This window comes from Taudactylus pleione, unplaced genomic scaffold (assembly GCF_031769625.1).
Source record: "Taudactylus pleione unplaced genomic scaffold, aTauple2 ptg000192l, whole genome shotgun sequence".
NCBI lineage: Eukaryota > Metazoa > Chordata > Amphibia > Anura > Myobatrachidae > Taudactylus > Taudactylus pleione.
The window spans coordinates 3758536-3785010 of NW_028284594.1; the positions used below are offsets into that span (position 1 = coordinate 3758536).

General features: G+C 33.1%; 9 non-coding genes across 9 annotated transcripts; all 9 read right to left on the reverse strand.

Moving 5' to 3' along the window:
- Positions 1 to 2089: 2089 nt before the first annotated feature.
- TRNAP-AGG (transfer RNA proline (anticodon AGG)) lies at positions 2090 to 2161 on the reverse strand. The gene has a single exon. It is a non-coding gene; the product is annotated as a tRNA-Pro (tRNA).
- A 2504-nt stretch (positions 2162 to 4665) lies between these two features.
- On the reverse strand, positions 4666 to 4737 carry TRNAP-AGG (transfer RNA proline (anticodon AGG)). Its single transcript has one exon. It is a non-coding gene; the product is annotated as a tRNA-Pro (tRNA).
- Positions 4738 to 7229: 2492 nt separating this feature from the next.
- TRNAP-AGG (transfer RNA proline (anticodon AGG)) lies at positions 7230 to 7301 on the reverse strand. Its single transcript has one exon. It is a non-coding gene; the product is annotated as a tRNA-Pro (tRNA).
- Positions 7302 to 9805: 2504 nt separating this feature from the next.
- TRNAP-AGG (transfer RNA proline (anticodon AGG)) lies at positions 9806 to 9877 on the reverse strand. The gene has a single exon. It is a non-coding gene; the product is annotated as a tRNA-Pro (tRNA).
- A 2504-nt stretch (positions 9878 to 12381) lies between these two features.
- On the reverse strand, positions 12382 to 12453 carry TRNAP-AGG (transfer RNA proline (anticodon AGG)). Its single transcript has one exon. It is a non-coding gene; the product is annotated as a tRNA-Pro (tRNA).
- Positions 12454 to 14945: 2492 nt separating this feature from the next.
- TRNAP-AGG (transfer RNA proline (anticodon AGG)) lies at positions 14946 to 15017 on the reverse strand. Its single transcript has one exon. It is a non-coding gene; the product is annotated as a tRNA-Pro (tRNA).
- Positions 15018 to 18807: 3790 nt separating this feature from the next.
- TRNAP-AGG (transfer RNA proline (anticodon AGG)) lies at positions 18808 to 18879 on the reverse strand. The gene has a single exon. It is a non-coding gene; the product is annotated as a tRNA-Pro (tRNA).
- Positions 18880 to 20096: 1217 nt separating this feature from the next.
- On the reverse strand, positions 20097 to 20168 carry TRNAP-AGG (transfer RNA proline (anticodon AGG)). The gene has a single exon. It is a non-coding gene; the product is annotated as a tRNA-Pro (tRNA).
- A 1217-nt stretch (positions 20169 to 21385) lies between these two features.
- Positions 21386 to 21457, reverse strand: TRNAP-AGG (transfer RNA proline (anticodon AGG)). Its single transcript has one exon. It is a non-coding gene; the product is annotated as a tRNA-Pro (tRNA).
- Positions 21458 to 26475: the final 5018 nt, after the last annotated feature.

Below are 26475 nucleotides of genomic sequence, written 5' to 3' on the forward strand. Positions count from 1 at the left end.
GTATGCTCTTATTTGTAGTACAACTAAAATGTTTTCGTAAGATTCTATTGATAGTTTTCTATGTGTGCTTATTTGGAAAGTGCAGTGACAAGATATAAAAATGGCAACAGAGTTTGGACTTGTCTGATCGATAAAACCCAAGACTTGTAAAAAGCTATGTGCAAATCATGCATATATAGAAGAAAGGCAATTGGAAAATGATGAAGGCAAGATTCATAAGTATGTACAAATTCTATTGGGAGTATGGCAAAAACAAAACTCAGTTGATGCTATTGACTTAGCCAATTGAGAAAATCAGATATATATAAACCATGAGATGCACCGTAAAAAGAAAGAGAGGGCTCGTCACGGAATTGAACCTGGGACCTGTCGCGCCCAAAACGAAAATCATAGAATCATCAAGTAAGCATGTTTTATTTGATATCTTGACCAATTTTATGTGAAAATTATATTAATTTAAAGCAGTCACTAATGTGTACAAGGAGGAAATATTAGCATAAATAAAATATTTCCTAATAGTCAATAATTTTCTAAGTATACTTGCTTGGAAATTGCTGTGCAAAGTTTTATGATGCCCAGCAGAGTTTTTCTGATGGATAAAACCCAAGACATGTCACCTGCTGTGTGCAGAAAAGTACTTACAAATAATTTTAGCAGTTTGACAAAAAACAAAATTCAATTGTGCAAATTAGTAAATACAATCTATTTTGAGAGTTTTGAAAAAACAACATTCAGTTGAAATTCACTCAGGAAATTGACGACAATAAGATAATAGAACCATTTCAAAGAATCTGAAAATTTGGGCTCGTCCCGGATTTGAACCCAGGACCTCTCGCACCCTAAGCGAGAATCATACCCCTAGACCAATGAGCCACCTACCTGAAGATTTTTCTTTGGATTTTTCAATTGATTTTTAGAAAATAGCTTTTTGTTTTTAAAACACCATATACATTTATGTAAAAATGAATTTGTAGAATAAATAAAATATTTCCTTATGGTCCAGTAGATAGTTTTCTAAGGTATGCATATAGGAAAAGTGCAGGGACAAGATTTGTGAGTGCCTACAGAGTTTGGACTTCTCTCATGGACGAAGCTAAAGACTTGTCATATGCAATGTACAAATCATGCTTCCAGACACAGAAGAAAGGCAAAAGAAAACCTTGCAATTTCATTTTTGAACTTTTGTGTTTCAAAGTGAGACTATTCTTTTAAAACATTCAAAGCTATCTAGACAGAAGGGAACCTGCAGTTTTCCTGATATACCACAATACGGTTGAAATTTTAATAAGTATGCTCTTATTTGTAGTACAACTAAAATGTTTTCGTAAGATTCTATTGATAGTTTTCTATGTGTGCTTATTTGGAAAGTGCAGTGACAAGATATAAAAATGGCGACAGAGTTTGGACTTGTCTGATCGATAAAACCCAAGACTTGTAAAAAGCTATGTGCAAATCATGCATATATAGAAGAAAGGCAATTGGAAAATGATGAAGGCAAGATTCATAAGTATGTACAAATTCTATTGGGAGTATGGCAAAAACAAAACTCAGTTGATGCTATTGACTTAGCCAATTGAGAAAATCAGATATATATAAACCATGAGATGCACCGTAAAAAGAAAGAGAGGGCTCGTCACGGAATTGAACCTGGGACCTGTCGCGCCCAAAACGAAAATCATAGAATCATCAAGTAAGCATGTTTTATTTGATATCTTGACCAATTTTATGTGAAAATTATATTAATTTAAAGCAGTCACTAATGTGTACAAAGAGGAAATATTAGCATAAATAAAATATTTCCTAATAGTCAATAATTTTCTAAGTATACTTGCTTGAAAATTGCTGTGCAAAGTTTTATGATGCCCAGCAGAGTTTTTCTGATGGATAAAACCCAAGACATGTCACCTGCTGTGTGCAGATAAGTACTTACAAATAATTTTAGCAGTTTGAGAAAAAACAAAATTCAATTGTGCAAATTTGTAAATACAATCTATTTTGAGAGTTTTGAAAAAACAACATTCAGTTGAAATTCACTCAGGAAATTGACTACAATAAGATAATAGAACCATTTCAAAAAATCTGAAAATTTGGGCTCATCCGGGATTTGAACCCGGGACCTCTCGCACCCTAAGCGAGAATCATACCCCTAGACCAACGAGCCACCCACCTGAAGATTTTTCTTTGGATTTTTCAATTGATTTTAAGAAAATAGCTTTTTGTTTTTAAAACACCATATACATTTATGTAAAAATGAATTTGTAGAATAAATAAAATATTTCCTTATGGTCCAGTAGATAGTTTTCTAAGGTATGCATATAGGAAAAGTGCAGTGACAAGATTTGTGAGTGCCTACAGACTTTGGACTTCTCTCATGGACGAAGCTAAAGACTTGTCATATGCAATGTACAAATCATGCTTCCAGACACAGAAGAAAGGCAAAAGAAAACCTTGCAATTTCATTTTTGAACTTTTGTGTTTCAAAGTGAGACTATTCTTTTAAAACATTCAAAGCTATCTAGACAGAAGGGAACCTGCAGTTTTCCTGATATACCACAATACGGTTGAAATTTTAATAAGTATGCTCTTATTTGTAGTACAACTAAAATGTTTTCGTAAGATTCTATTGATAGTTTTCTATGTGTGCTTATTTGGAAAGTGCAGTGACAAGATATAAAAATGGCGACAGAGTTTGGACTTGTCTGATCGATAAAACCCAAGACTTGTAAAAAGCTATGTGTAAATCATGCATAAATAGAAGTAAGGCAATAGGAAAATGATGAAGGCAAGATTCATAAGTATGTACAAATTCTATTGGGAGTATGGCAAAAACAAAACTCAGTTGATGCTATTGACTTAGCCAATTGAGAAAATCAGATATATATAAACCATGAGATGCACCGTAAAAAGAAAGAGAGGGCTCGTCACGGAATTGAACCTGGGACCTGTCGCGCCCAAAACGAAAATCATAGAATCATCAAGTAAGCATGTTTTATTTGATATCTTGACCAATTTTATGTGAAAATTATATTAATTTAAAGCAGTCACTAATGTGTACAAGGAGGAAATATTAGCATAAATAAAATATTTCCTAATAGTCAATAATTTTCTAAGTATACTTGCTTGGAAATTGCTGTGCAAAGTTTTATGATGCCCAGCAGAGTTTTTCTGATGGATAAAACCCAAGACATGTCACCTGCTGTGTGCAGAAAAGTACTTACAAATAATTTTAGCAGTTTGACAAAAAACAAAATTCAATTGTGCAAATTAGTAAATACAATCTATTTTGAGAGTTTTGAAAAAACAACATTCAGTTGAAATTCACTCAGGAAATTGACGACAATAAGATAATAGAACCATTTCAAAGAATCTGAAAATTTGGGCTCGTCCCGGATTTGAACCCAGGACCTCTCGCACCCTAAGCGAGAATCATACCCCTAGACCAATGAGCCACCTACCTGAAGATTTTTCTTTGGATTTTTCAATTGATTTTTAGAAAATAGCTTTTTGTTTTTAAAACACCATATACATTTATGTAAAAATGAATTTGTAGAATAAATAAAATATTTCCTTATGGTCCAGTAGATAGTTTTCTAAGGTATGCATATAGGAAAAGTGCAGGGACAAGATTTGTGAGTGCCTACAGAGTTTGGACTTCTCTCATGGACGAAGCTAAAGACTTGTCATATGCAATGTACAAATCATGCTTCCAGACACAGAAGAAAGGCAAAAGAAAACCTTGCAATTTCATTTTTGAACTTTTGTGTTTCAAAGTGAGACTATTCTTTTAAAACATTCAAAGCTATCTAGACAGAAGGGAACCTGCAGTTTTCCTGATATACCACAATACGGTTGAAATTTGAATAAGTATGCTCTTATTTGTAGTACAACTAAAATGTTTTCGTAAGATTCTATTGATAGTTTTCTATGTGTGCTTATTTGGAAAGTGCAGTGACAAGATATAAAAATGGCGACAGAGTTTGGACTTGTCTGATCGATAAAACCCAAGACTTGTAAAAAGCTATGTGCAAATCATGCATATATAGAAGAAAGGCAATTGGAAAATGATGAAGGCAAGATTCATAAGTATGTACAAATTCTATTGGGAGTATGGCAAAAACAAAACTCAGTTGATGCTATTGACTTAGCCAATTGAGAAAATCAGATATATATAAACCATGAGATGCACCGTAAAAAGAAAGAGAGGGCTCGTCACGGAATTGAACCTGGGACCTGTCGCGCCCAAAACGAAAATCATAGAATCATCAAGTAAGCATGTTTTATTTGATATCTTGACCAATTTTATGTGAAAATTATATTAATTTAAAGCAGTCACTAATGTGTACAAAGAGGAAATATTAGCATAAATAAAATATTTCCTAATAGTCAATAATTTTCTAAGTATACTTGCTTGAAAATTGCTGTGCAAAGTTTTATGATGCCCAGCAGAGTTTTTCTGATGGATAAAACCCAAGACATGTCACCTGCTGTGTGCAGATAAGTACTTACAAATAATTTTAGCAGTTTGAGAAAAAACAAAATTCAATTGTGCAAATTTGTAAATACAATCTATTTTGAGAGTTTTGAAAAAACAACATTCAGTTGAAATTCACTCAGGAAATTGACTACAATAAGATAATAGAACCATTTCAAAAAATCTGAAAATTTGGGCTCATCCGGGATTTGAACCCGGGACCTCTCGCACCCTAAGCGAGAATCATACCCCTAGACCAACGAGCCACCCACCTGAAGATTTTTCTTTGGATTTTTCAATTGATTTTAAGAAAATAGCTTTTTGTTTTTAAAACACCATATACATTTATGTAAAAATGAATTTGTAGAATAAATAAAATATTTCCTTATGGTCCAGTAGATAGTTTTCTAAGGTATGCATATAGGAAAAGTGCAGTGACAAGATTTGTGAGTGCCTACAGACTTTGGACTTCTCTCATGGACGAAGCTAAAGACTTGTCATATGCAATGTACAAATCATGCTTCCAGACACAGAAGAAAGGCAAAAGAAAACCTTGCAATTTCATTTTTGAACTTTTGTGTTTCAAAGTGAGACTATTCTTTTAAAACATTCAAAGCTATCTAGACAGAAGGGAACCTGCAGTTTTCCTGATATACCACAATACGGTTGAAATTTTAATAAGTATGCTCTTATTTGTAGTACAACTAAAATGTTTTCGTAAGATTCTATTGATAGTTTTCTATGTGTGCTTATTTGGAAAGTGCAGTGACAAGATATAAAAATGGCGACAGAGTTTGGACTTGTCTGATCGATAAAACCCAAGACTTGTAAAAAGCTATGTGTAAATCATGCATAAATAGAAGTAAGGCAATAGGAAAATGATGAAGGCAAGATTCATAAGTATGTACAAATTCTATTGGGAGTATGGCAAAAACAAAACTCAGTTGATGCTATTGACTTAGCCAATTGAGAAAATCAGATATATATAAACCATGAGATGCACCGTAAAAAGAAAGAGAGGGCTCGTAAGGGAATTGAACCAGGGACCTGTCGCGCCCAAAACGATAATCATAGAATCATCAAGTAAGCATGTTTTATTTGATATCTTGACCAATTTTATGTGAAAATTATATTATTTTAAAGCAGTCACTAATGTGTACAAGGAGGAAATATTAGCATAAATAAAATATTTCCTAATAGTCAATAATTTTCTAAGTATACTTGCTTGGAAATTGCTGTGCAAAGTTTTATGATGCCCAGCAGAGTTTTTCTGATGGATAAAACCCAAGACATGTCACCTGCTGTGTGCAGAAAAGTACTTACAAATAATTTTAGCAGTTTGACAAAAAACAAAATTCAATTGTGCAAATTAGTAAATACAATCTATTTTGAGGGTTTTGAAAAAACAACATTCAGTTGAAATTAACTACAATAAGATAATAGAACCATTTCAAAGAATCTGAAAATTTGGGCTCGTCCAGGATTTGAACCCGGGACCTCTCGCACCCTTAGCGAGAATCATACCCCTAGACCAATGAGCCACCTACCTGAAGATTTTTCTTTGGATTTTTCAATTGATTTTTAGAAAATAGCGTTTTGTTTTTAAAACACCCTATACATTTATGTAAAAATGAATTTGTAGAATAAATAAAATATTTCCTTATGGTCCAGTAGATAGTTTTCTAAGGTATGCATATAGGAAAAGTGCAGGGACAAGATTTGTGAGTGCCTACAGAGTTTGGACTTCTCTCATGGACGAAGCTAAAGACTTGTCATATGCAATGTACAAATCATGCTTCCAGACACAGAAGAAAGGCAAAAGAAAACCTTGCAATTTCATTTTTGAACTTTTTGTGTTTCAAAGTGAGACTATTCTTTTAAAACATTCAAAGCTATCTAGACAGAAGGGAACCTGCAGTTTTCCTGATATACCACAATACGGTTGAAATTTGAATAAGTATGCTCTTATTTGTAGTACAACTAAAATGTTTTCGTAAGATTCTATTGATAGTTTTCTATGTGTGCTTATTTGGAAAGTGCAGTGACAAGATATAAAAATGGCGACAGAGTTTGGACTTGTCTGATCGATAAAACCCAAGACTTGTAAAAAGCTATGTGCAAATCATGCATATATAGAAGAAAGGCAATTGGAAAATGATGAAGGCAAGATTCATAATTATGTACAAATTCTATTGGGAGTATGGCAAAAACAAAACTCAGTTGATGCTATTGACTTAGCCAATTGAGAAAATCAGATATATATAAACCATGAGATGCACCGTAAAAAGAAAGAGAGGGCTCGTCACGGAATTGAACCTGGGACCTGTCGCGCCCAAAACGAAAATCATAGAATCATCAAGTAAGCATGTTTTATTTGATATCTTGACCAATTTTATGTGAAAATTATATTAATTTAAAGCAGTCACTAATGTGTACAAGGAGGAAATATTAGCATAAATAAAATATTTCCTAATAGTCAATAATTTTCTAAGTATACTTGCTTGAAAATTGCTGTGCAAAGTTTTATGATGCCCAGCAGAGTTTTTCTGATGGATAAAACCCAAGACATGTCACCTGCTGTGTGCAGATAAGTACTTACAAATAATTTTAGCAGTTTGAGAAAAAACAAAATTCAATTGTGCAAATTAGTAAATACAATCTATTTTGAGGGTTTTGAAAAAACAACATTCAGTTGAAATTCACTCAGGAAATTGACTACAATAAGATAATAGAACCATTTCAAAGAATCTGAAAATTTGGGCTCGTCCGGGATTTGAACCCGGGACCTCTCGCACCCTAAGCGAGAATCATACCCCTAGACCAATGAGCCACCTACCTGAAGATTTTTCTTTGGATTTTTCAATTGATTTTTAGAAAATAGCTTTTTGTTTTTAAAACACCATATACATTTATGTAAAAATGAATTTGTAGAATAAATAAAATATTTCCTTATGGTCCATTAGATAGTTTTCTAAGGTATGCATATAGGAAAAGTGCAGGGACAAGATATGTGAGTGCCTACAGAGTTTGGACTTCTCTCATGGACGAAGCTAAAGACTTGTCATATGCAATGTACAAATCATGCTTCCAGACACAGAAGAAAGGCAAAAGAAAACCTTGCAATTTCATTTTTGAACTTTTGTGTTTCAAAGTGAGACTATTCTTTTAAAACATTCAAAGCTATCTAGACAGAAGGGAACCTGCAGTTTTCCTGATATACCACAATACGGTTGAAATTTTAATAAGTATGCTCTTATTTGTAGTACAACTAAAATGTTTTCGTAAGATTCTATTGATAGTTTTCTATGTGTGCTTATTTGGAAAGTGCAGTGACAAGATATAAAAATGGCAACAGAGTTTGGACTTGTCTGATCGATAAAACCCAAGACTTGTAAAAAGCTATGTGCAAATCATGCATATATAGAAGAAAGGCAATTGGAAAATGATGAAGGCAAGATTCATAAGTATGTACAAATTCTATTGGGAGTATGGCAAAAACAAAACTCAGTTGATGCTATTGACTTAGCCAATTGAGAAAATCAGATATATATAAACCATGAGATGCACCGTAAAAAGAAAGAGAGGGCTCGTCACGGAATTGAACCTGGGACCTGTCGCGCCCAAAACGAAAATCATAGAATCATCAAGTAAGCATGTTTTATTTGATATCTTGACCAATTTTATGTGAAAATTATATTAATTTAAAGCAGTCACTAATGTGTACAAGGAGGAAATATTAGCATAAATAAAATATTTCCTAATAGTCAATAATTTTCTAAGTATACTTGCTTGGAAATTGCTGTGCAAAGTTTTATGATGCCCAGCAGAGTTTTTCTGATGGATAAAACCCAAGACATGTCACCTGCTGTGTGCAGAAAAGTACTTACAAATAATTTTAGCAGTTTGACAAAAAACAAAATTCAATTGTGCAAATTAGTAAATACAATCTATTTTGAGAGTTTTGAAAAAACAACATTCAGTTGAAATTCACTCAGGAAATTGACGACAATAAGATAATAGAACCATTTCAAAGAATCTGAAAATTTGGGCTCGTCCCGGATTTGAACCCAGGACCTCTCGCACCCTAAGCGAGAATCATACCCCTAGACCAATGAGCCACCTACCTGAAGATTTTTCTTTGGATTTTTCAATTGATTTTTAGAAAATAGCTTTTTGTTTTTAAAACACCATATACATTTATGTAAAAATGAATTTGTAGAATAAATAAAATATTTCCTTATGGTCCAGTAGATAGTTTTCTAAGGTATGCATATAGGAAAAGTGCAGGGACAAGATTTGTGAGTGCCTACAGAGTTTGGACTTCTCTCATGGACGAAGCTAAAGACTTGTCATATGCAATGTACAAATCATGCTTCCAGACACAGAAGAAAGGCAAAAGAAAACCTTGCAATTTCATTTTTGAACTTTTGTGTTTCAAAGTGAGACTATTCTTTTAAAACATTCAAAGCTATCTAGACAGAAGGGAACCTGCAGTTTTCCTGATATACCACAATACGGTTGAAATTTTAATAAGTATGCTCTTATTTGTAGTACAACTAAAATGTTTTCGTAAGATTCTATTGATAGTTTTCTATGTGTGCTTATTTGGAAAGTGCAGTGACAAGATATAAAAATGGCGACAGAGTTTGGACTTGTCTGATCGATAAAACCCAAGACTTGTAAAAAGCTATGTGCAAATCATGCATATATAGAAGAAAGGCAATTGGAAAATGATGAAGGCAAGATTCATAAGTATGTACAAATTCTATTGGGAGTATGGCAAAAACAAAACTCAGTTGATGCTATTGACTTAGCCAATTGAGAAAATCAGATATATATAAACCATGAGATGCACCGTAAAAAGAAAGAGAGGGCTCGTCACGGAATTGAACCTGGGACCTGTCGCGCCCAAAACGAAAATCATAGAATCATCAAGTAAGCATGTTTTATTTGATATCTTGACCAATTTTATGTGAAAATTATATTAATTTAAAGCAGTCACTAATGTGTACAAAGAGGAAATATTAGCATAAATAAAATATTTCCTAATAGTCAATAATTTTCTAAGTATACTTGCTTGAAAATTGCTGTGCAAAGTTTTATGATGCCCAGCAGAGTTTTTCTGATGGATAAAACCCAAGACATGTCACCTGCTGTGTGCAGATAAGTACTTACAAATAATTTTAGCAGTTTGAGAAAAAACAAAATTCAATTGTGCAAATTTGTAAATACAATCTATTTTGAGAGTTTTGAAAAAACAACATTCAGTTGAAATTCACTCAGGAAATTGACTACAATAAGATAATAGAACCATTTCAAAAAATCTGAAAATTTGGGCTCATCCGGGATTTGAACCCGGGACCTCTCGCACCCTAAGCGAGAATCATACCCCTAGACCAACGAGCCACCCACCTGAAGATTTTTCTTTGGATTTTTCAATTGATTTTAAGAAAATAGCTTTTTGTTTTTAAAACACCATATACATTTATGTAAAAATGAATTTGTAGAATAAATAAAATATTTCCTTATGGTCCAGTAGATAGTTTTCTAAGGTATGCATATAGGAAAAGTGCAGTGACAAGATTTGTGAGTGCCTACAGACTTTGGACTTCTCTCATGGACGAAGCTAAAGACTTGTCATATGCAATGTACAAATCATGCTTCCAGACACAGAAGAAAGGCAAAAGAAAACCTTGCAATTTCATTTTTGAACTTTTGTGTTTCAAAGTGAGACTATTCTTTTAAAACATTCAAAGCTATCTAGACAGAAGGGAACCTGCAGTTTTCCTGATATACCACAATACGGTTGAAATTTTAATAAGTATGCTCTTATTTGTAGTACAACTAAAATGTTTTCGTAAGATTCTATTGATAGTTTTCTATGTGTGCTTATTTGGAAAGTGCAGTGACAAGATATAAAAATGGCGACAGAGTTTGGACTTGTCTGATCGATAAAACCCAAGACTTGTAAAAAGCTATGTGTAAATCATGCATAAATAGAAGTAAGGCAATAGGAAAATGATGAAGGCAAGATTCATAAGTATGTACAAATTCTATTGGGAGTATGGCAAAAACAAAACTCAGTTGATGCTATTGACTTAGCCAATTGAGAAAATCAGATATATATAAACCATGAGATGCACCGTAAAAAGAAAGAGAGGGCTCGTCACGGAATTGAACCTGGGACCTGTCGCGCCCAAAACGAAAATCATAGAATCATCAAGTAAGCATGTTTTATTTGATATCTTGACCAATTTTATGTGAAAATTATATTAATTTAAAGCAGTCACTAATGTGTACAAGGAGGAAATATTAGCATAAATAAAATATTTCCTAATAGTCAATAATTTTCTAAGTATACTTGCTTGGAAATTGCTGTGCAAAGTTTTATGATGCCCAGCAGAGTTTTTCTGATGGATAAAACCCAAGACATGTCACCTGCTGTGTGCAGAAAAGTACTTACAAATAATTTTAGCAGTTTGACAAAAAACAAAATTCAATTGTGCAAATTAGTAAATACAATCTATTTTGAGAGTTTTGAAAAAACAACATTCAGTTGAAATTCACTCAGGAAATTGACGACAATAAGATAATAGAACCATTTCAAAGAATCTGAAAATTTGGGCTCGTCCCGGATTTGAACCCAGGACCTCTCGCACCCTAAGCGAGAATCATACCCCTAGACCAATGAGCCACCTACCTGAAGATTTTTCTTTGGATTTTTCAATTGATTTTTAGAAAATAGCTTTTTGTTTTTAAAACACCATATACATTTATGTAAAAATGAATTTGTAGAATAAATAAAATATTTCCTTATGGTCCAGTAGATAGTTTTCTAAGGTATGCATATAGGAAAAGTGCAGGGACAAGATTTGTGAGTGCCTACAGAGTTTGGACTTCTCTCATGGACGAAGCTAAAGACTTGTCATATGCAATGTACAAATCATGCTTCCAGACACAGAAGAAAGGCAAAAGAAAACCTTGCAATTTCATTTTTGAACTTTTGTGTTTCAAAGTGAGACTATTCTTTTAAAACATTCAAAGCTATCTAGACAGAAGGGAACCTGCAGTTTTCCTGATATACCACAATACGGTTGAAATTTGAATAAGTATGCTCTTATTTGTAGTACAACTAAAATGTTTTCGTAAGATTCTATTGATAGTTTTCTATGTGTGCTTATTTGGAAAGTGCAGTGACAAGATATAAAAATGGCGACAGAGTTTGGACTTGTCTGATCGATAAAACCCAAGACTTGTAAAAAGCTATGTGCAAATCATGCATATATAGAAGAAAGGCAATTGGAAAATGATGAAGGCAAGATTCATAAGTATGTACAAATTCTATTGGGAGTATGGCAAAAACAAAACTCAGTTGATGCTATTGACTTAGCCAATTGAGAAAATCAGATATATATAAACCATGAGATGCACCGTAAAAAGAAAGAGAGGGCTCGTCACGGAATTGAACCTGGGACCTGTCGCGCCCAAAACGAAAATCATAGAATCATCAAGTAAGCATGTTTTATTTGATATCTTGACCAATTTTATGTGAAAATTATATTAATTTAAAGCAGTCACTAATGTGTACAAAGAGGAAATATTAGCATAAATAAAATATTTCCTAATAGTCAATAATTTTCTAAGTATACTTGCTTGAAAATTGCTGTGCAAAGTTTTATGATGCCCAGCAGAGTTTTTCTGATGGATAAAACCCAAGACATGTCACCTGCTGTGTGCAGATAAGTACTTACAAATAATTTTAGCAGTTTGAGAAAAAACAAAATTCAATTGTGCAAATTTGTAAATACAATCTATTTTGAGAGTTTTGAAAAAACAACATTCAGTTGAAATTCACTCAGGAAATTGACTACAATAAGATAATAGAACCATTTCAAAAAATCTGAAAATTTGGGCTCATCCGGGATTTGAACCCGGGACCTCTCGCACCCTAAGCGAGAATCATACCCCTAGACCAACGAGCCACCCACCTGAAGATTTTTCTTTGGATTTTTCAATTGATTTTAAGAAAATAGCTTTTTGTTTTTAAAACACCATATACATTTATGTAAAAATGAATTTGTAGAATAAATAAAATATTTCCTTATGGTCCAGTAGATAGTTTTCTAAGGTATGCATATAGGAAAAGTGCAGTGACAAGATTTGTGAGTGCCTACAGACTTTGGACTTCTCTCATGGACGAAGCTAAAGACTTGTCATATGCAATGTACAAATCATGCTTCCAGACACAGAAGAAAGGCAAAAGAAAACCTTGCAATTTCATTTTTGAACTTTTGTGTTTCAAAGTGAGACTATTCTTTTAAAACATTCAAAGCTATCTAGACAGAAGGGAACCTGCAGTTTTCCTGATATACCACAATACGGTTGAAATTTTAATAAGTATGCTCTTATTTGTAGTACAACTAAAATGTTTTCGTAAGATTCTATTGATAGTTTTCTATGTGTGCTTATTTGGAAAGTGCAGTGACAAGATATAAAAATGGCGACAGAGTTTGGACTTGTCTGATCGATAAAACCCAAGACTTGTAAAAAGCTATGTGTAAATCATGCATAAATAGAAGTAAGGCAATAGGAAAATGATGAAGGCAAGATTCATAAGTATGTACAAATTCTATTGGGAGTATGGCAAAAACAAAACTCAGTTGATGCTATTGACTTAGCCAATTGAGAAAATCAGATATATATAAACCATGAGATGCACCGTAAAAAGAAAGAGAGGGCTCGTAAGGGAATTGAACCAGGGACCTGTCGCGCCCAAAACGATAATCATAGAATCATCAAGTAAGCATGTTTTATTTGATATCTTGACCAATTTTATGTGAAAATTATATTATTTTAAAGCAGTCACTAATGTGTACAAGGAGGAAATATTAGCATAAATAAAATATTTCCTAATAGTCAATAATTTTCTAAGTATACTTGCTTGGAAATTGCTGTGCAAAGTTTTATGATGCCCAGCAGAGTTTTTCTGATGGATAAAACCCAAGACATGTCACCTGCTGTGTGCAGAAAAGTACTTACAAATAATTTTAGCAGTTTGACAAAAAACAAAATTCAATTGTGCAAATTAGTAAATACAATCTATTTTGAGGGTTTTGAAAAAACAACATTCAGTTGAAATTAACTACAATAAGATAATAGAACCATTTCAAAGAATCTGAAAATTTGGGCTCGTCCAGGATTTGAACCCGGGACCTCTCGCACCCTTAGCGAGAATCATACCCCTAGACCAATGAGCCACCTACCTGAAGATTTTTCTTTGGATTTTTCAATTGATTTTTAGAAAATAGCGTTTTGTTTTTAAAACACCCTATACATTTATGTAAAAATGAATTTGTAGAATAAATAAAATATTTCCTTATGGTCCAGTAGATAGTTTTCTAAGGTATGCATATAGGAAAAGTGCAGGGACAAGATTTGTGAGTGCCTACAGAGTTTGGACTTCTCTCATGGACGAAGCTAAAGACTTGTCATATGCAATGTACAAATCATGCTTCCAGACACAGAAGAAAGGCAAAAGAAAACCTTGCAATTTCATTTTTGAACTTTTTGTGTTTCAAAGTGAGACTATTCTTTTAAAACATTCAAAGCTATCTAGACAGAAGGGAACCTGCAGTTTTCCTGATATACCACAATACGGTTGAAATTTGAATAAGTATGCTCTTATTTGTAGTACAACTAAAATGTTTTCGTAAGATTCTATTGATAGTTTTCTATGTGTGCTTATTTGGAAAGTGCAGTGACAAGATATAAAAATGGCGACAGAGTTTGGACTTGTCTGATCGATAAAACCCAAGACTTGTAAAAAGCTATGTGCAAATCATGCATATATAGAAGAAAGGCAATTGGAAAATGATGAAGGCAAGATTCATAAGTATGTACAAATTCTATTGGGAGTATGGCAAAAACAAAACTCAGTTGATGCTATTGACTTAGCCAATTGAGAAAATCAGATATATATAAACCATGAGATGCACCGTAAAAAGAAAGAGAGGGCTCGTCACGGAATTGAACCTGGGACCTGTCGCGCCCAAAACGAAAATCATAGAATCATCAAGTAAGCATGTTTTATTTGATATCTTGACCAATTTTATGTGAAAATTATATTAATTTAAAGCAGTCACTAATGTGTACAAGGAGGAAATATTAGCATAAATAAAATATTTCCTAATAGTCAATAATTTTCTAAGTATACTTGCTTGAAAATTGCTGTGCAAAGTTTTATGATGCCCAGCAGAGTTTTTCTGATGGATAAAACCCAAGACATGTCACCTGCTGTGTGCAGATAAGTACTTACAAATAATTTTAGCAGTTTGAGAAAAAACAAAATTCAATTGTGCAAATTAGTAAATACAATCTATTTTGAGGGTTTTGAAAAAACAACATTCAGTTGAAATTCACTCAGGAAATTGACTACAATAAGATAATAGAACCATTTCAAAGAATCTGAAAATTTGGGCTCGTCCGGGATTTGAACCCGGGACCTCTCGCACCCTAAGCGAGAATCATACCCCTAGACCAATGAGCCACCTACCTGAAGATTTTTCTTTGGATTTTTCAATTGATTTTTAGAAAATAGCTTTTTGTTTTTAAAACACCATATACATTTATGTAAAAATGAATTTGTAGAATAAATAAAATATTTCCTTATGGTCCATTAGATAGTTTTCTAAGGTATGCATATAGGAAAAGTGCAGGGACAAGATATGTGAGTGCCTACAGAGTTTGGACTTCTCTCATGGACGAAGCTAAAGACTTGTCATATGCAATGTACAAATCATGCTTCCAGACACAGAAGAAAGGCAAAAGAAAACCTTGCAATTTCATTTTTGAACTTTTGTGTTTCAAAGTGAGACTATTCTTTTAAAACATTCAAAGCTATCTAGACAGAAGGGAACCTGCAGTTTTCCTGATATACCACAATACGGTTGAAATTTTAATAAGTATGCTCTTATTTGTAGTACAACTAAAATGTTTTCGTAAGATTCTATTGATAGTTTTCTATGTGTGCTTATTTGGAAAGTGCAGTGACAAGATATAAAAATGGCAACAGAGTTTGGACTTGTCTGATCGATAAAACCCAAGACTTGTAAAAAGCTATGTGCAAATCATGCATATATAGAAGAAAGGCAATTGGAAAATGATGAAGGCAAGATTCATAAGTATGTACAAATTCTATTGGGAGTATGGCAAAAACAAAACTCAGTTGATGCTATTGACTTAGCCAATTGAGAAAATCAGATATATATAAACCATGAGATGCACCGTAAAAAGAAAGAGAGGGCTCGTCACGGAATTGAACCTGGGACCTGTCGCGCCCAAAACGAAAATCATAGAATCATCAAGTAAGCATGTTTTATTTGATATCTTGACCAATTTTATGTGAAAATTATATTAATTTAAAGCAGTCACTAATGTGTACAAGGAGGAAATATTAGCATAAATAAAATATTTCCTAATAGTCAATAATTTTCTAAGTATACTTGCTTGGAAATTGCTGTGCAAAGTTTTATGATGCCCAGCAGAGTTTTTCTGATGGATAAAACCCAAGACATGTCACCTGCTGTGTGCAGAAAAGTACTTACAAATAATTTTAGCAGTTTGACAAAAAACAAAATTCAATTGTGAAAATTGGTAAATACAATCTATTTTGAGAGTTTTGAAAAAACAACATTCAGTTGAAATTCACTCAGGAAATTGACTACAATAAGATAATAGAACCATTTCAAAGAATCTGAAAATTTGGGCTCGTCCGGGATTTGAACCCAGGACCTCTTGCACCCTAAGCGAGAATCATACCCCTAGACCAATGAGCCACCTACCTGAAGATTTTTCTTTGGATTTTTCAATTGATTTTTAGAAAATAGCTTTTTGTTTTTAAAACACCATATACATTTATGTAAAAATGAATTTGTAGAATAAATAAAATATTTCCTTATGGTCCAGTAGATAGTTTTCTAAGGTATGCATATAGGAAAAGTGCAGGGACAAGATTTGTGAGTGCCTACAGAGTTTGGACTTCTCTCATGGACGAAGCTAAAGACTTGTCATATGCAATGTACAAATCATGCTTCCAGACACAGAAGAAAGGCAAAAGAAAACCTTGCAATTTCATTTTTGAACTTTTGTGTTTCAAAGTGAGACTATTCTTTTAAAACATTCAAAGCTATCTAGACAGAAGGGAACCTGCAGTTTTCCTGATATACCACAATACGGTTGAAATTTTAATAAGTATGCTCTTATTTGTAGTACAACTAAAATGTTTTCGTAAGATTCTATTGATAGTTTTCTATGTGTGCTTATTTGGAAAGTGCAGTGACAAGATATAAAAATGGCAACAGAGTTTGGACTTGTCTGATCGATAAAACCCAAGACTTGTAAAAAGCTATGTGCAAATCATGCATATATAGAAGAAAGGCAATTGGAAAATGATGAAGGCAAGATTCATAAGTATGTACAAATTCTATTGGGAGTATGGCAAAAACAAAACTCAGTTGATGCTATTGACTTAGCCAATTGAGAAAATCAGATATATATAAACCATGAGATGCACCGTAAAAAGAAAGAGAGGGCTCGTCACGGAATTGAACCTGGGACCTGTCGCGCCCAAAACGAAAATCATAGAATCATCAAGTAAGCATGTTTTATTTGATATCTTGACCAATTTTATGTGAAAATTATATTAATTTAAAGCAGTCACTAATGTGTACAAGGAGGAAATATTAGCATAAATAAAATATTTCCTAATAGTCAATAATTTTCTAAGTATACTTGCTTGGAAATTGCTGTGCAAAGTTTTATGATGCCCAGCAGAGTTTTTCTGATGGATAAAACCCAAGACATGTCACCTGCTGTGTGCAGAAAAGTACTTACAAATAATTTTAGCAGTTTGACAAAAAACAAAATTCAATTGTGCAAATTAGTAAATACAATCTATTTTGAGAGTTTTGAAAAAACAACATTCAGTTGAAATTCACTCAGGAAATTGACGACAATAAGATAATAGAACCATTTCAAAGAATCTGAAAATTTGGGCTCGTCCCGGATTTGAACCCAGGACCTCTCGCACCCTAAGCGAGAATCATACCCCTAGACCAATGAGCCACCTACCTGAAGATTTTTCTTTGGATTTTTCAATTGATTTTTAGAAAATAGCTTTTTGTTTTTAAAACACCATATACATTTATGTAAAAATGAATTTGTAGAATAAATAAAATATTTCCTTATGGTCCAGTAGATAGTTTTCTAAGGTATGCATGGAAAAGTGCAGGGACAAGATTTGTGAGTGCCTACAGAGTTTGGACTTCTCTCATGGACGAAGCTAAAGACTTGTCATATGCAATGTACAAATCATGCTTCCAGACACAGAAGAAAGGCAAAAGAAAACCTTGCAATTTCATTTTTGAACTTTTTGTGTTTCAAAGTGAGACTATTCTTTTAAAACATTCAAAGCTATCTAGACAGAAGGGAACCTGCAGTTTTCCTGATATACCACAATATGGTTTAAATTTTAATAAGTATGCTCTTATTTGTAGTACAACTAAAATGTTTTCGTAAGATTCTATTGATAGTTTTCTATGTGTGCTTATTTGGAAAGTGCAGTGACAAGATATAAAAATGGCGACAGAGTTTGGACTTGTCTGATCGATAAAACCCAAGACTTGTAAAAAGCTATGTGCAAATCATGCATAAATAGAAGAAAGGCAATAGGAAAATGATGAAGGCAAGATTCATAAGTATGTACAAATTCTATTGGGAGTATGGCAAAAACAAAACTCAGTTGATGCTATTGACTTAGCCAATTGAGAAAATCAGATATATATAAACCATGAGATGCACCGTAAAAAGAAAGAGAGGGCTCATCAGGGAATTGAACCAGGGACCTGTCGCGCCCAAAACGAAAATCTTAGAATCATCAAGTAAGCATGTTTTATTTGATATCTTAACCAATTTTATGTGAAAATTATATTATTTTAAAGCAGTCACTAATGTGTACAAGGAGGAAATATTAGCATAAATAAAATATTTCCTAATAGTCAATAATTTTCTAAGTATACTTGCTTGAAAATTGCTGTGCAAAGTTTTATGATGCCCAGCAGAGTTTTTCTGATGGATAAAACCCAAGACATGTCACATGCTGTGTGCAGATAAGTACTTACAAATAATTTTAGCAGTTTGAGAAAAAACAAAATTCAATTGTGCAAATTTGTAAATACAATCTATTTTGAGAGTTTTGAAAAAACAACATTCAGTTGAAATTCACTCTGGAAATTGACTACAATAAGATAATGGAAACATTTCAAAGAATCTGAAAATTTGGGCTCGTCTGGGATTTGAACCCGGGGCCTCTCGCACCCTAAGCGAGAATCATACCCCTAGACCAACGAGCCACCTACCTAAAGATTTTTCTTTGGATTTTTCAATTGATTTTTAGAAAATTGCTTTTTGTTTTTAAAACACCATATACATTTATGTAAAAAATAATTTGTAGAATAAATAAAATATTTCCTTATGGTCCAGTAGATAGTTTTCTAAGGTATGCATATAGGAAAAGTGCAGGGACAAGATTTGTGAGTGCCTACAGACTTTGGACTTCTCTCATGGATGAAGCTAAAGACTTGTCATATGCAATGTACAAATCATGCTTCCAGACACAGAAGAAAGGCAAAAGAAAACCTTGCAATTTCATTTTTTAACTTTTTGTGTTTCAAAGTGAGACTATTCTTTTAAAACATTCAAAGCTATCTAGACAGAAGGGAACCTGCAGTTTTCCTGATATACCACAATACGGTTGAAATTTTAATAAGTATGCTCTTATTTGTAGAACAACTAAAATGTTTTCGTAAGATTCTATTGATAGTTTTCTATGTGTGCTTATTTGGAAAGTGCAGTGACAAGATATAAAAATGGCGACAGAGTTTGGACTTGTCTGATCGATAAAACCCAAGACTTGTAAAAAGCTATGTGTAAATCATGCATAAATAGAAGAAAGGCAATAGGAAAATGATGAAGGCAAGATTCATAAGTATGTACAAATTCTATTGGGAGTATGGCAAAAACAAAACTCAGTTGATGCTATTGACTTAGCCAATTGAGAAAATCAGATATATATAAACCATGAGATGCACCGTAAAAAGAAAGAGAGGGCTCATCAGGGAATTGAACCAGGGACCTGTCGTGCCCAAAACGAAAATCTTAGAATCATCAAGTAAGCATGTTTTATTTGATATCTTAACCAATTTTATGTGAAAATTATATTATTTTAAAGCAGTCACTAATGTGTACAAGGAGGAAATATTAGCATAAATAAAATATTTCCTAATAGTCAATAATTTTCTAAGTATACTTGCTTGAAAATTGCTGTGCAAAGTTTTATGATGCCCAGCAGAGTTTTTCTGATGGATAAAACCCAAGACATGTCACATGCTGTGTGCAGATAAGTACTTACAAATAATTTTAGCAGTTTGAGAAAAAACAAAATTCAATTGTGCAAATTTGTAAATACAATCTATTTTGAGAGTTTTGAAAAAACAACATTCAGTTGAAATTCACTCTGGAAATTGACTACAATAAGATAATGGAAACATTTCAAAGAATCTGAAAATTTGGGCTCGTCTGGGATTTGAACCCGGGGCCTCTCGCACCCTAAGCGAGAATCATACCCCTAGACCAACGAGCCACCTACCTGAAGATTTTTCTTTGGATTTTTCAATTGATTTTTAGAAAATAGCTTTTTGTTTTTAAAACACCATATACATTTATGTAAAAATGAATTTGTAGAATAAATAAAATATTTCCTTATGGTCCAGTAGATAGTTTTCTAAGGTATGCATATAGGAAAAGTGCAGGGACAAGATTTGTGAGTGCCTACAGAGTTTGGACTTCTCTCATGGACGAAGCTAAAGACTTGTCATATGCAATGTAGAAATCATGCTTCCAGACACAGAAGAAAGGCAAAAGAAAACCTTGCAATTTCATTTTTGAACTTTTTGTGTTTCAAAGTGAGACTATTCTTTTAAAACATTCAAAGCTATCTAGACAGAAGGGAACCTGCAGTTTTCCTGATATACCACAATATGGTTTAAATTTTAATAAGTATGCTCTTATTTGTAGTACAACTAAAATGTTTTCGTAAGATTCTATTGATAGTTTTCTATGTGTGCTTATTTGGAAAGTGCAGTGACAAGATATAAAAATGGCGACAGAGTTTGGACTTGTCTGATCGATAAACCCCAAGACTTGTAAAAAGCTATGTGCAAATCATGCATAAATAGAAGAAAGGCAATAGGAAAATGATGAAGGCAAGATTCATAAGTATGTACAAATTCTATTGGGAGTATGGCAAAAACAAAACTCAGTTGATGCTATTGACTTAGCCAATTGAGAAAATCAGATATATATAAACCATGAGATGCACCGTAAAAAGAAAGAGAGGGCTCATCAGGGAATTGAACCAGGGACCTGTCGCGCCCAAAACGAAAATCTTAGAATCATCAAGTAAGCATGTTTTATTTGATATCTTAACCAATTTTATGTGAAAATTATATTATTTTAAAGCAGTCACTAATGTGTACAAGGAGGAAATATTAGCATAAATAAAATATTTCCTAATAGTCAATAATTTTCTAAGTATACTTGCTTGAAAATTGCTGTGCAAAGTTTTATGATGCCCAGCAGAGTTTTTCTGATGGATAAAACCCAAGACATGTCACATGCTGTGTGCAGATAAGTACTTACAAATAATTTTAGCAGTTTGAGAAAAAACAAAATTCAATTGTGCAAATTTGTAAATACAATCTATTTTGAGAGTTTTGAAAAAACAACATTCAGTTGAAATTCACTCAGGAAATTGACTACAATAAGATAATAGAACCATTTCAAAGAATCTGAAAATTTGGGCTCGTCCGGGATTTGAACCCGGGACCTCTCGCACCCTAAGCGAGAATCATACCCCTAGACCAACGAGCCACCCACCTGAAGATTTTTCTTTGGATTTTTCAATTGATTTTAAGAAAATAGCTTTTTGTTTTTAAAACACCATATACATTTATGTAAAAATGAATTTGTAGAATAAATAAAATATTTCCTTATGGTCCAGTAGATAGTTTTCTAAGGTATGCATATAGGAAAAGTGCAGGGACAAGATTTGTGAGTGCCTACAGACTTTGGACTTCTCTCATGGACGAAGCTAAAGACTTGTCATATGCAATGTACAAATCATGCTTCCAGACACAGAAGAAAGGCAAAAGAAAACCTTGCAATTTCATTTTTGAACTTTTGTGTTTCAAAGTGAGACTATTCTTTTAAAACATTCAAAGCTATCTAGACAGAAGGGAACCTGCAGTTTTCCTGATATACCACAATACGGTTGAAATTTTAATAAGTATGCTCTTATTTGTAGTACAACTAAAATGTTTTCGTAAGATTCTATTGATAGTTTTCTATGTGTGCTTATTTGGAAAGTGCAGTGACAAGATATAAAAATGGCGACAGAGTTTGGACTTGTCTGATCGATAAAACCCAAGACTTGTAAAAAGCTATGTGTAAATCATGCATAAATAGAAGTAAGGCAATAGGAAAATGATGAAGGCAAGATTCATAAGTATGTACAAATTCTATTGGGAGTATGGCAAAAACAAAACTCAGTTGATGCTATTGACTTAGCCAATTGAGAAAATCAGATATATATAAACCATGAGATGCACCGTAAAAAGAAAGAGAGGGCTCGTAAGGGAATTGAACCAGGGACCTGTCGCGCCCAAAACGAAAATCATAGAATCATCAAGTAAGCATGTTTTATTTGATATCTTAACCAATTTTATGTGAAAATTATATTATTTTAAAGCAGTCACTAATGTGTACAAGGAGGAAATATTAGCATAAATAAAATATTTCCTAATAGTCAATAATTTTCTAAGTATACTTGCTTGAAAATTGCTGTGCAAAGTTTTATGATGCCCAGCAGAGTTATTCTGATGGATAAAACCCAAGACATGTCACATGCTGTGTGCAGATAAGTACTTACAAATAATTTTAGCAGTTTGACAAAAAACAAAATTCAATTGTGCAAATTAGTAAATACAATCTATTTTGAGGGTTTTGAAAAAACAACATTCAGTTGAAATTCACTCAGGAAATTGACTACAATAAGATAATAGAACCATTTCAAAGAATCTGAAAATTTGGGCTCGTCCGGGATTTGAACCCGGGACCTCTCGCACCCTAAGCGAGAATCATAACCCTAGACCAATGAGCCACCTACCTGAAGATTTTTCTTTGGATTTTTCAATTGATTTTTAGAAAATAGCTTTTTGTTTTTAAAACACCATATACATTTATGTAAAAATGAATTTGTAGAATAAATAAAATATTTCCTTATGGTCCAGTAGATAGTTTTCTAAGGTATGCATATAGGAAAAGTGCAGGGACAAGATATGTGAGTGCCTACAGAGTTTGGACTTCTCTCATGGACGAAGCTAAAGACTTGTCATATGTAATGTACAAATCATGCTTCCAGACACAGAAGAAAGGCAAAAGAAAACCTTGCAATTTCATTTTTGAACTTTTTGTGTTTCAAAGTGAGACTATTCTTTTAAAACATTCAAAGCTATCTAGACAGAAGGGAACCTGCAGTTTTCCTGATATACCACAATACGGTTGAAATTTTAATAAGTATGCTCTTATTTGTAGTACAACTAAAATGTTTTCGTAAGATTCTATTGATAGTTTTCTATGTGTGCTTATTTGGAAAGTGCAGTGACAAGATATAAAAATGGCAACAGAGTTTGGACTTGTCTGATCGATAAAACCCAAGACTTGGAAAAAGCTATGTGCAAATCATGCATAAATAGAAGAAAGGCAATAGGAAAATGATGAAGGCAAGATTCATAAGTATGTACAAATTCTATTGGGAGTATGGCAAAAACAAAACTCAGTTGATGCTATTGACTTAGCCAATTGAGAAAATCAGATATATATAAACCATGAGATGCACCGTAAAAAGAAAGAGAGGGCTCGTCACGGAATTGAACCTGGGACCTGTCGCGCCCAAAACGAAAATCATAGAATCATCAAGTAAGCATGTTTTATTTGATATCTTGACCAATTTAATGTGAAAATTATATTATTTTAAAGCAGTCACTAATGTGTACAAGGAGGAAATATTAGCATAAATAAAATATTTCCTAATAGTCAATAATTTTCTAAGTATACTTGCTTGAAAATTGCTGTGCAAAGTTTTATGATGCCCAGCAGAGTTTTTCTGATGGATAAAACCCAAGACATGTCACCTGCTGTGTGCAGAAAAGTACTTACAAATAATTTTAGCAGTTTGACAAAAAACAAAATTCAATTGTGCAAATTAGTAAATACAATCTATTTTGAGGGTTTTGAAAAAACAACATTCAGTTGAAATTCACTACAATAAGATAATAGAACCATTTCAAAGAATCTGAAAATTTGGGCTCATCCGGGATTTGAACCCGGGACCTCTTGCACCCTTAGCGAGAATCACACCCCTAGACCAATGAGCCACCTACCTGAAGATTTTTCTTTGGATTTTTCAATTGATTTTTAGAAAATAGCGTTTTGTTTTTAAAACACCATATACATTTATGTAAAAATGAATTTGTAGAATAAATAAAATATTTCCTTATGGTCCAGTAGATAGTTTTCTAAGGTATGCATATAGGAAAAGTGCAGGGACAAGATTTGTGAGTGCCTACAGAGTTTGGACTTCTCTCATGGACGAAGCTAAAGACTTGTCATATGCAATGTACAAATCATGCTTCCAGACACAGAAGAAAGGCAAAAGAAAACCTTGCAATTTCATTTTTGAACTTTTTGTGTTTCAAAGTGAGACTATTCTTTTAAAACATTCAAAGCTATCTAGACAGAAGGGAACCTGCAGTTTTCCTGATATACCACAATACGGTTGAAATTTGAATAAGTATGCTCTTATTTGTAGTACAACTAAAATGTTTTCGTAAGATTCTATTGATAGTTTTCTATGTGTGCTTATTTGGAAAGTGCAGTGACAAGATATAAAAATGGCGACAGAGTTTGGACTTGTCTGATCAATAAACCCCAAGACTTGTAAAAAGCTATGTGTAAATCATCCATAAATAGAAGAAAGGCAATAGGAAAATGATGAAGGCAAGATTCATAAGTATGTACAAATTCTATTCGGAGTATGGCAAAAACAAAACTCAGTTGATGCTATTGACTTAGCCAATTGAGAAAATCAGATATATATAAACCATGAGATTCACCGTAAAAAGAAAGAGAGGGCTCGTCAGGGAATTGAACCAGGGACCTGTCGCGCCCAAAACGAAAATCATAGAATCATCAAGTAAGCATGTTTTATTTGATATCTTAACCAATTTTAAGTGAAAATTATATTATTTTAATGCAGTCACTAATGTGTACAAGGAGGAAATATTAGCATAAATAAAATATTTCCTAATAGTCAATAATTTTCTAAGTATACTTGCTTGAAAATTGCTGTGCAAAGTTTTATGATGCCCAGCAGAGTTTTTCTGATGGATAAAACCCAAGACATGTCACATGCTGTGTGCAGATAAGTACTTACAAATAATTTTAGCAGTTTGACAACAAACAAAATTCAATTGTGCAAATTAGTAAATACAATCTATTTTGAGGGTTTTGAAAAAACAACATTCAGTTGAAATTCACTCAGGAAATTGACTACAATAAGATAATAGAACCATTTCAAAGAATCTGAAAATTTGGGCTCGTCCGGGATTTGAACCCGGGACCTCTCGCACCCTAAGCGAGAATCATAACCCTAGACCAATGAGCCACCTACCTGAAGATTTTTCTTTGGATTTTTCAATTGATTTTTAGAAAATAGCTTTTTGTTTTTAAAACACCATATACATTTATGTAAAAATGAATTTGTAGAATAAATAAAATATTTCCTTATGGTCCAGTAGATAGTTTTCTAAGGTATGCATATAGGAAAAGTGCAGGGACAAGATATGTGAGTGCCTACAGAGTTTGGACTTCTCTCATGGACGAAGCTAAAGACTTGTCATATGTAATGTACAAATCATGCTTCCAGACACAGAAGAAAGGCAAAAGAAAACCTTGCAATTTCATTTTTGAACTTTTTGTGTTTCAAAGTGAGACTATTCTTTTAAAACATTCAAAGCTATCTAGACAGAAGGGAACCTGCAGTTTTCCTGATATACCACAATACGGTTGAAATTTTAATAAGTATGCTCTTATTTGTAGTACAACTAAAATGTTTTCGTAAGATTCTATTGATAGTTTTCTATGTGTGCTTATTTGGAAAGTGCAGTGACAAGATATAAAAATGGCGACAGAGTTTGGACTTGTCTGATCGATAAAACCCAAGACTTGTAAAAAGCTATGTGCAAATCATGCATAAATAGAAGAAAGGCAATAGGAAAATGATGAAGGCAAGATTCATAAGTATGTACAAATTCTATTGGGAGTATGGCAAAAACAAAACTCAGTTGATGCTATTGACTTAGCCAATTGAGAAAATCAGATATATATAAACCATGAGATGCACCGTAAAAAGAAAGAGAGGGCTCATCAGGGAATTGAACCAGGGACCTGTCGCGCCCAAAACGAAAATCTTAGAATCATCAAGTAAGCATGTTTTATTTGATATCTTAACCAATTTTATGTGAAAATTATATTATTTTAAAGCAGTCACTAATGTGTACAAGGAGGAAATATTAGCATAAATAAAATATTTCCTAATAGTCAATAATTTTCTAAGTATACTTGCTTGAAAATTGCTGTGCAAAGTTTTATGATGCCCAGCAGAGTTTTTCTGATGGATAAAACCCAAGACATGTCACATGCTGTGTGCAGATAAGTACTTACAAATAATTTTAGCAGTTTGAGAAAAAACAAAATTCAATTGTGCAAATTTGTAAATACAATCTATTTTGAGAGTTTTGAAAAAACAACATTCAGTTGAAATTCACTCT